We start from the raw sequence: 10,407 nt of genomic DNA, 5'->3' as shown, positions 1-10,407 counted from the left end.
GATTCTAACAGGTCCTCTAAGTATGCTTCTCCAGACTTTAAAGTCCTTCATTTTGATGTACTTCTCAATTCTATACTTCCACTCAGGGAAACCATCTGCAGACGTTAATCTTGGAATGCTCGTAGTAGTGCCCATGACAGTATCAAGTTCGTGAAAATGATTTTGACTTTGAGATTCCATTTGAAATTGAAGCAAATTAAAGTCACAAAGGTGTTTACGGCTGATGATGATTACAGTTGAAGGTTTACGACCGTAAACTTGGTTTACGGTTGAGCAGTTTACGACCGTAAACTATGTTTACGGTTGATGATTTTACTGTTGGTGAGTTTATGGTTTAAGCGTTTACGGTTAATGAAGCTTGGTTTATGGTTTTTGAGGATTCACAGTTTACGGTTCTTCAAGATCTTGATTTTACAACCGTAAACAGGGTTTACGGTTGGCAGTAAACTCCCAAAAAACCTTCAGAAACACGTTTTTGCAGTAGATTCAGTTCCTTTAACCACGAAAACACTAAAGCCAGGCTCGAAGAATAAGAATATCAGTTTAAACAGCCCAAAAATCGATTGAATGAAGCTTTGACACCGGTTTTTGCTCTGATACCAATTGTAAGGTCCTGAAAAGGATCTTTACCAATGATCAAGCAACAAACAATCAAAATAAAAGAGGAAGAAGAAAAGAAATCGAGCTTGCACATGTTTATATTCAGAAAAATGTCAGGTACAACTCGATGGAACACTCTGTAAACGCAATGGCATCAACAACCACACGATGACCTACACCTCCACTATTTATACTGAACAAGACCGGAAACAGGGTTTACGACCGTAAACTCGGTTTGCGGTCGTAAACGTGTTTACGGCCGTAAACTCTGTTTACGGTCGTAAACACACTTTCTGAACAAAAACACTTAAACAACCCACAAACTGTGTTACAGACTCATACTGAACATAATACAATGAAAGCCTAGACCAAACCATTAACTGGACCTTTCACTAATGAGGATGTAATTATTATGCTAGTGGGAGCATAATCAATTATGGTGAATATTGCAAGTTAGCAATGTTACTTATAGAAAACAAAGGTTTCAATTTGCAAAGTTGCAGGGTTTGAAAAGTTGTTTTGCTATAATTAAGGGAGAGGAAATTATACTTCATTCCAATTCTAAAAGCTTAGATTGAGATTTTAATCAAATTTAGTCAAGTATATATATGGATGTTATGTTGGAATGGTTCAACATAAGGAAATTCTGTATATGGAAATATTATTTGCGTTCTAAAATTCGATTATGATTACGACATCCCTTTTCATAATTCGAATTATGAGAACATGGCAAATAGAAAAAATTATAGCAAAAGATTGGTCTAGGATCATGTCTTTATGTGAGACATTATGAATCGTATCCCATATGCTTCGGGTATAGGATCGATTGCATATGCTATAATATTTCTATGTGTTCTGATTTTTCCAAATGCCTAGGGCATTAAGAGGGAAAAAGGACCATAACTGTATATGACTAAAATGATTAAGCAATTGTCGAGGACAATCTGAGGTTTACCAAAGATTGGTTGCTCATGGACAGTTGGAAGTATGGTGTAAATTTTGGAAGGACCATATTGACATATTCTGAAAAGAGACAACTCTTGTTCAGAAGTGATAGTCAAATATGGAAATATGGAAATGTTTCCATAGGTGGAAGTTGTTCTACAAATCTGTGTAAGATTAGAAAACTTAATGCAAGAAGGATGTTCAATGGAAGGTACTTTGAATGTGAGACTTTGTTTCCATGGAATTGCTCTCCATTGGAATACTTTGTAATGTATGTTGCCAAGTCTTTGTGACTTTTGTGCATAGTTATTACAAAAGGATCAATGCATATAAGTTTGGAATCTAACAGATTTTAGTAAATGGCAAAGAATCTTGTATTCTTACATTTGCGATAAGGATTTGGAATTGTGAAATGAGTATCATTTGAAATGTTGTCAATTGATCTATTCCACAAACAAAGGAACATATGTAAACATAGTGTGCATGCTTGGTGTTGAGAGAAAAACTTGAGAAACACTTGAACAAACGTCAGAACAAGTATAGTTGCGGAATAGTTTATCTCGAAGGATCTAAAAGCTCAACAATAATATTAATAAGTTAAAGAGTTAGATAGTTAGAGAGTTAGTTGTGGAAATGTAAGGAAATATAAATGACAGCAGGTGTTATATCAAGTATACATATAAGTTGATTCTTAACAAGGAATGCATTCAGACCAAGTTAGTAAGTGAGATCAAACTTAGTGATTAAGTCACGAATGACTTGCTCCGAAGAGAAATAATATTCAGTTATGTTCAAGTGAACTTTGAGAGTAAGAAGGAGAGAGTATAAGATTCAAGATGCGTAATCAGATAGAAGTAAGATATGTAATTGATTGCATAGAAGTTGTTTTTGAATAAGAAAGATTGAGCTCTATATATAGAGACTCAAGAATTACATTGGATCAATTCTCTAAGCGTAGCCATGCAAGGCATACTGGACAATAGAGAGTACCACAACAAAAGTAGATAAATAGTTAAACTAAGTAAACTAGTAAGTAAAACTGCGGTTGATGATGACTTCGGATGAGGTTGCTGATGAAGGTTGACTGCGGATCCTTGAGAGCTACGGTAGATCAAGTTTAAGAAGGTCACTTTTATGATTCAACAATTTCCCCCTAAGTGACCTCTTTAACTTCTCTTCAGTTATCAAGTTTTAGGAACTTGATGAGAATCCACCAAAACTTTCTGACATTCTCCAAACAGGTGATCCTCCTTAAAATTTCAAACTTGACTTCGGCATTCGTGTGTTTTGATCTTTCAACAGCGGTTCGACAAATTTCAAGTTGCTTCCTTGTGAGACGATTCATGGTAGTCATGGGAATGATATATTTGGTTTTATCGACCTTTCTTTTGAAAATGACTGCAAGTTCTGGGAAGTTTGTTGCACCTAGGGATCTCTCTTGATAACCTTCAGTAGGCATCGGTGCAGGGTCAAGTGGTGGTAGATCAAAATTTTTGGCAATAGTAGGGTAAATGTCTGCATCAATCTTTGCGGAGTCACATACGGTTTCCCTTAGAAATGTGCTTGCTCTTTCAAGTGCTATCTTCATCTTTGGATACTTCTCGCTTCTGTTTTGGAACACCTTTGCTATCAGGAAGACTTCTTCTGGATTCATACATGGGAAGTCAGCTTGGGTACGGACGTAGTCCTGATTCCTTCTTGTAAGAGTATACTAGATAAAGTCAACTTTCATGAATTTCCGGGGCTTAAAGTTCTTGACTGCGGATGGTCTATCATTTGATCATATTTTTTCTATGGAAGAAGCATGTTTGGCATAGAATCGATTGAGTCTTTCGAATTCCATGGGCAGTCTCTTGTGATCAGGTAGGCTACGGTCAAACTGCTCAAATACAGTGAAGTATTTAGCATTTGGGGAGATTGGAACATCCCAGTAACCATCAGAAGGGGGTTCAACATAAGTAAGGTAGGGTTTATAGTCATCATTCAACAGTGTTTGGTGGGGATTGATCCAGGAATTGACTAAGGATTCATCCATGGTGATGTCGAATCCGTTTTCTCTCCAAATGAGTTCAACAAATTTGGCTGCTTTCCAATATGCTTTCTTCTGTTTCGTTGTGGGAGAGTCATTAGAGTGTTCGGATGACATGTTGGATGCTAGATTCTTGAAGTGGGGAGGAGTCTCCGGTCGCTCAGGAGAAGTTTCTTGAATGATTTTCTGTTGCGGTGGAGACTGATGTTGCGGTGGTGTCTGATGACTTGGATTCTTGTGAGGAGATGGTTGCGGAGAGGGAATTTTTTCATTGATGACAGGGGGCTCCTATGTTGAGAGACGCTGTTTGAATGATGGTCTTCATCACTCCCCCCTCTTGAGGAATGCAAAACTGGAGCATCCTCAAGCCATTGCTTAAGACCATCGACTTTGGCACACACCTCCTGGAATTGAGCTTTGAGAGCATCAGCCAGTTGCTGATTGTCTAGGATGGCGGTGTTGAAGAGTAGTCGATGAATCTCCTTGGTAAGTTGAAGAATCTCAGGACCATGAATGTTTGAAGACGGGGAGCGTTGAAGTCTGTTGATGGTAGATTAAAGGACTGAGATGGTGGACTCATAGGCAGTGTGAGTTTCAGCTATCAGCTTCTGTGAGTGAGTTGACTGGTCCGCAATGGCTATTTGTAAATCTGCCTTGATTGCGGATACCTCAGAGATGAGGTGCTCCGCAGCAGCCATAAACTGCTTATGATCAGCCTGGCGACTTGTATCTAGGGATCGAATTCCCATTTCAACTTTTAAACAAATGTGCTCAGCAGCTAGGCGTTCACGAGTTTCCAGTCGTTCAATTCTTTCAATGAGTGACTGCGGTCCTGGCAAGTCTTTAGGTTGCTGTTGAGTGGGCTTAACCGCAGCAAGAATCTGATCTACTTTGGCTTGTAGACTCAGAAATTCTTTTCTGGACACAGGGATCTTCTTTTTCTTCTTTTTCTCTTTCGGCTTGGAGGTTGAGTGTTGAGAGCCACTCGAAGCTTCTTCCTCATCAAACATCATTAAATCATCATCAGAAGTGTTAGGCTGATTTACCTCATTGAGATCAAAGTCATCGAATCCGAAGGTAGGAGCGGAGCTAACTTCTATTGCGGTTCCCTCGTCTTGAGAATCTCTAGCAGTTGGAGTTGGAGCTGGAGCTGGAGGGAGTTAGATGTACCTTCACCACTACGTGTGGACTGAGCATTGCGGATTGTTTCAGCCATTGTGGACATCCACTCTTGTACTTTCAGAATGGTGGCTACGGTATTGGCGTTATTGATGGCGTCCACCCAATACTTGGCTACAGATTAAATCTCTTGTTGTTTCTGTTGAAGTTGCTTGATTTGCTGGTCCTTCCTTGCTTGAAATACCCTACGGAAAGCGGCATATTTCTCGATATCGGATTCAGAGACCGGATTGTAGTGTAACCATGAATCATTTGATTCATCACCGTCAAATCCTTGGAATCGCATCGAGGTGTCCCTCGGGTCCACGGATCCTTACACAATGGTGCTCACCGTGCTTAAACCACCTGTAAAAGATGTAAGAAAAGTAGGATTTCCTGACCTCGGTCTCCTTGACCCGTGGTCAAGTCTGGCCTCGGCTCAGTTCTTGCAAGGGCGGAAGAATTGCCCTGCGGTTGGGAAGGTGTTTGCAGTGTTTTGGTTACAGACAAAAGGATGGAGTTCAACTCCTCGAGGGAAAGGAATGTAGACGGGAAGCCCTGGAGACCTTAGGGCGAGAACCAGTTCCATCCCCTTGGGAGTGAGTTGGGGGTGAGTCTCCACGTTCAGTTGAAACATACGCACTTTCTGTGTCTGAGTGGAATTTGATGGTGGTATTGAATGGGTCTGTAGCCACCCCAAGGACTACCGGAGCCTTTTGAGAGGTTGCGGCATCAGTACGGTCACACATTTGTTCTGTGGGATTGGTCTTTCTTTTCTTGAGGATAGAGATGGGTTGTGCATCCTCATCAGAATCACTCATAGAGGGAGAGTGAGATCGATTTTCGGTTGATTCGTCATATGAGGACACAGTTTGTTTGAGTTTCCGTTTCTTTGATGGTTCAGTTTGTTTGGGAGCATCTTTCTTCTTTGGGGTTCCATGTTTCTTGGTGATGTTGCGGGGGCCTTGGTGGACTGAGGCTAACTGCTTGCGTCTTTTTGATAAAGACAAGTTGGATAGAGTGGTGGAGGATGGGACTGCGGTACTACCAGGGATGGTGAGTGCGGATGTGGCTTGTTTAGGTAGAGGCGGGGTAGGATGGTATGGGTCAATACCTTCCGTAGCCTCTATATGGTCTGTGACATCAATGGTTTCAAGTCCAAAGGTAGACAGAATGTGGACTGGTAGCCGTCTAATGGGTCCAAAAAACAGATTGATCCGTAGAGGGATTGTACCTTTTTAGATCTTTGGTGATGAAGAGGTTGACATCGTTGCCCATGCTAAGTCCTACATCCGCATGAAGATCTGAGATGCATAGAGACCAGAATCTAGCAAAGGTGAGCTCGGTAGGGTTTTCTCTTGGACTTTCCTTGGGAATGTACTGCAAGAAGTAATCCCACAAGATCTGACCGTAGTTGACATCGTGGCCAGTGAAAATACTCCATACTAATTCTAACAGCTTGAGGCCCATGTTATCAGTGCCTCCGGTTCTGCCTGACAGGCTGTGGATCACGAAGTGGCAAACAAACTGCCACACCGCAGGCAACTGATTTTTCTTGAACTCGCCTATGCCTTTGATCTTCTTTTGGTAACCCATTTGGTAAAGTGCATAAAGAATGTCCGCCATGCTTGGAGTGAAGACCTTGGTTGAAGGATGAACTAACAGGTTGATGGCATTGATGAATTTTTCTTTGGTCAGAATAACCAAAGAATTGTTCACCAGATTCAGATGCACTTCTTGAAGATTTTTGAGGGGTCGATATGCAGAGAAGGCACATTTGAATAGGGTTGATAGAGGAACCACATCTGTGAAGGAATCGAAGGGACCAAACAGTGGGTGATTGGACAGGAACTTGATCATCAACTTGATCAGAGCATTATAAGAGGAATGCTCTTCGAACACAACCCTAAAATTGCTTGAAGCAATTGATGGCATTTGGTTTCTTGAGGTAGAGTCTGAACCAGTTGGGTGTGCTGAGGCAGATGCCTTGGAATGTTTCTTCGAGATACCGGATTTCACCATTTTGGAGAGTTGAAGAAACTTGCAGGAAAAGAGGGTACAAGAAGATGAAGGAGAAGAAGTTCGTCGATTTTTCAGAAAGCGTAAAAGTTTCTTGGGGAAGAAGAAGGGGGTTTTATAGTGGCGGATTTGAAACAGTTATTGTTTTTACCCTAAGTGAAATTGAATAAGGTAAAAACGTTTGGGTTATTTTCTTTGATTAGGAAAGGAAATCTCAGCCACAGACAAGAAAAGGTTTAATTTATTTTTTTGAGATTTACCAAAAGGGGTTAGCATTTAATGAAATGTCAGTCCCTAAAACACCACGTCTGAAGAACGTGCGGTGAGGGGGGGGGGTTAATCCGTTGTGTAAAAGGGGAAGATGTAACGGATTTGACGTTTTGCGGTAATAGGAAGAGACGGTTTAAAAAGGGATTTTTTTATGGAAAACCGTTCTTTTTGTCATCATGCCTAAAATAGGTCTGACAAAAGGTTTATTCAAAAGGTGGAAATGAGACAGTGATATGTTACACAAGGAATGTTTTTTTGAATGTTTTTCTTATTTAATGAAGGATCATTAAATAGCACATCACGTTTCAAGAATTTATGAAACAGTTGAGAAATCAATCAATGTGATTGCGGATTGAGACTTCATTGCGGATGGATCTTTTGTCATTGCGGATGGATTTTTTTTGTCATTGCGGATGGATGGTTGGATGACTGCAGTAGAAGAACTGAGGAGAACACTTGAACAAAAATTAGTAACAACAAACAATAAGGACCATTGAAAGATAAATATGATATATAGTTGCGGTACATAGAGTATACTGCGGTACACAGTGTGACATCCCCAAATTTCTCGGCCAGAAAAGACCGATTTAATTTATGCTTTTTAAAATAAAATCAGAGTAATCCTTTTAAAAGACGTTGCAGAATTTGTTCCCAAAACCAAACATGATAAAAATTTATCAAAACCTTTCTTTAAGAAATATATATTTTTATTTCATATCAAAACCTCGAGATGTCATGTTCCGATACAAATCAAAAGCATAAACAAGACATTATAAGCCTTACAATAGTTATTAACAACTACTGGCCTATAATCCAAAAATCACTCATCATCATCATCCTTCTATGCTCGGGGTCCACTACCTGTAATATAAAAAGCTGAGTGGGTCAGGCTTGGAAGCCTAGTGAGCATATAGGGTTTTCAACCCACAATAAATAAATTTATTATACTTAAACATCAATCAATCAACCAAATTACCCCAACCCCATTTTCTTATTTATTTCTTAAGGATTTACCCTAAGATTCAACTATCACTCATTCCCAAGGATTCATCCTAAGGAATAGGCACAAAGTCACATCATCATCAGGGTTTATACAACAGGCACCAAGTCCATAGCTTCCAGGGTTTATACAACATGTGCTAAGTCCATAGCTCTTATTTATCGACAATATTATTCATAGAAATCTCCCTGTCATACATGTCAATGAGTTTTTAGAGTACAACTGATGAACATATAGTTCACACACCTACAGGTTGCAAGCCTGCTAGTGTTCCACAGACCGTCTAGAATAGTCCATGGTTGTCATCCATACTCTGCTGAATGACGGGGGCCAACGTTTGGGTAAGGGCTTTTCTCATATTTCACCACTCACCCTCAACTCATGATCTCATTTCACCACTCACCCTCAACTCATGATCTATATCACTGATCATCTCATTTATCCAACTCACCTTTCATCACACACCCACTATTTCATCTACCCATGTTTTACCCAACATTTTTGTAGATAAAAATACATGTACAGTTTAAATTATTTAAAAATCTGTATAAATCATTCCTTCAACATCCATCTCAAATAAACAAACAATATATATTCACACAGCACGTATTTTATATAAAATACTTCATATCTATGTGTAAAGTAAAAGTAACTACACACTCACCTGATTTAATGAAAATCGGGCAGCACTTCGTTTCCTAAAACGGTCGTTTCTAATAAAACCGGGAGTTTTATTGAGAAACCGGGCTCTGCAAGGGTCGGGCTTCGAAACCGAAAAGATAAATTTTTTGGGCTTCTCGGGCACTTCGGGACGTGTTTCGGGTGCTATAATCGATACCGGGGCTTCGGGGGATGCTAAAATGGTGAAAATATTGAAAAATGGGTGAAAAGGGGCAATTTTCCAAAATTACCCGGGAAGGCTCGCAAGCCTTCTATTTATAGGAGGAGGCTGCTGATCGGACGGTTGGAAAGAAGCCACGCGGCAGCAGATCCGAAGGCGCGCAGATGGCTCGCACGTGGGTTGCGCATGCGAGGGTCTCGCTGGAGGCTCCTGATTGGACCGAGGTCTAGTCCGAGGAGGAGGGGTTCGTGGCACCCTGCGAAGCTCGGATGCGATGAGTCACAGCGACATGGGGCGCGCATGCAAGGTTCCAGCGCATCGGACGCATCATCGACTTCGGACACCTGTGCGACACGCATCGCTTCTCGGACGCGCCACGCAGCTGCTTCGGATACGTGGCCAGCTCAGAGTGAGGGTGACGTGGCTGGCACTATTCATGCGAAAATTCTCGAAAATTGTGCCCAATCTTGTAAAATCCATAACTTTCTTATACGGGCTCCGTTTTTGACGTTCTTTATATTCACGTGTAGGTAAAGTTATGCTCTACAACTTTCATTTAGACTTCGTCGGCTAATTTTGACTTTAATTTTTATATTATTATTTTTAACAGACCGGGACAGGAAATCCGTTAAAAATTCATAACTTCTTTATCCGATGTCCATTTTCGTCTGTCTTTTTACCGTTGTGCTACTATTGACGAGACCTTCGATTCTCGTTTAGGTCATGTCGGCTAAAAATCTCTCGATCTAAAATTCGAGTTTTTAGCTATCTACCACTAAGCTGAAACTTCGAAAAATCATAACTTCCTCATACGAAGTCAAATTTGGGGGTTCTTTTTATACATACTCTCGGTTTAACGAACACTACGACTTTCGTTTAAATCACTAAGGCTAAAAAGTAGTTTATCAAAATCTCACTTTTTACGACATTCGGCACCATGTCAGTTTTGTCGAGAAACTTCGACATGTCATAACTTCTTCGTTATAACTTGGATTTCGGCATTCTTTATATATATGTAATCCTTGTCACGACCGCTATAACTTTCTTAATAAATATCGGCTTTATCTAATATTTATTTTCGACGCTCATTTTTACTCTTAATTAATTAAACCCTAATAATTAAGCATAAAACACATAATTTTCACATAATATTCACATAATTCCTTTTCATTTCTTCTAAATGAGTTACAAAGGTTAACCTAGACTATTATGTCAACATTAATGTCTAGCCTAGAAACACGGGCATTACACACAGGATATACCAAAACTATCTATCATAAACAACTTCAATTAGGACCGCAACAGAGACCAAGGATGGTCTGCGGTACCTATCAATTCAAAAAGAATTGTGGGTCCGGATTCATCATTCCTAACATTTGAAAGAAACTGTTGAGTTTTGTAGAGTCAAGTGCCTTTGTGAATACATCAGCAATCTCTTCATGAGTATGGACAAAAATTAGTTCAATGTTACCTTTCAGGATGTGGTCTTTGATGAAGTGATACCGTAGTTCAATATGCTTGGTCTTGGAGTGCTGAACTGGATTG

This window comes from Lactuca virosa, chromosome 8, assembly GCF_052849685.1.
Source record: "Lactuca virosa cultivar CGN04683 chromosome 8, Lactuca_virosa_CGN04683_v6, whole genome shotgun sequence".
NCBI classification, from domain to species: Eukaryota; Viridiplantae; Streptophyta; class Magnoliopsida; order Asterales; family Asteraceae; genus Lactuca; species Lactuca virosa.
This window is presented reverse-complemented; position numbering follows the sequence as displayed.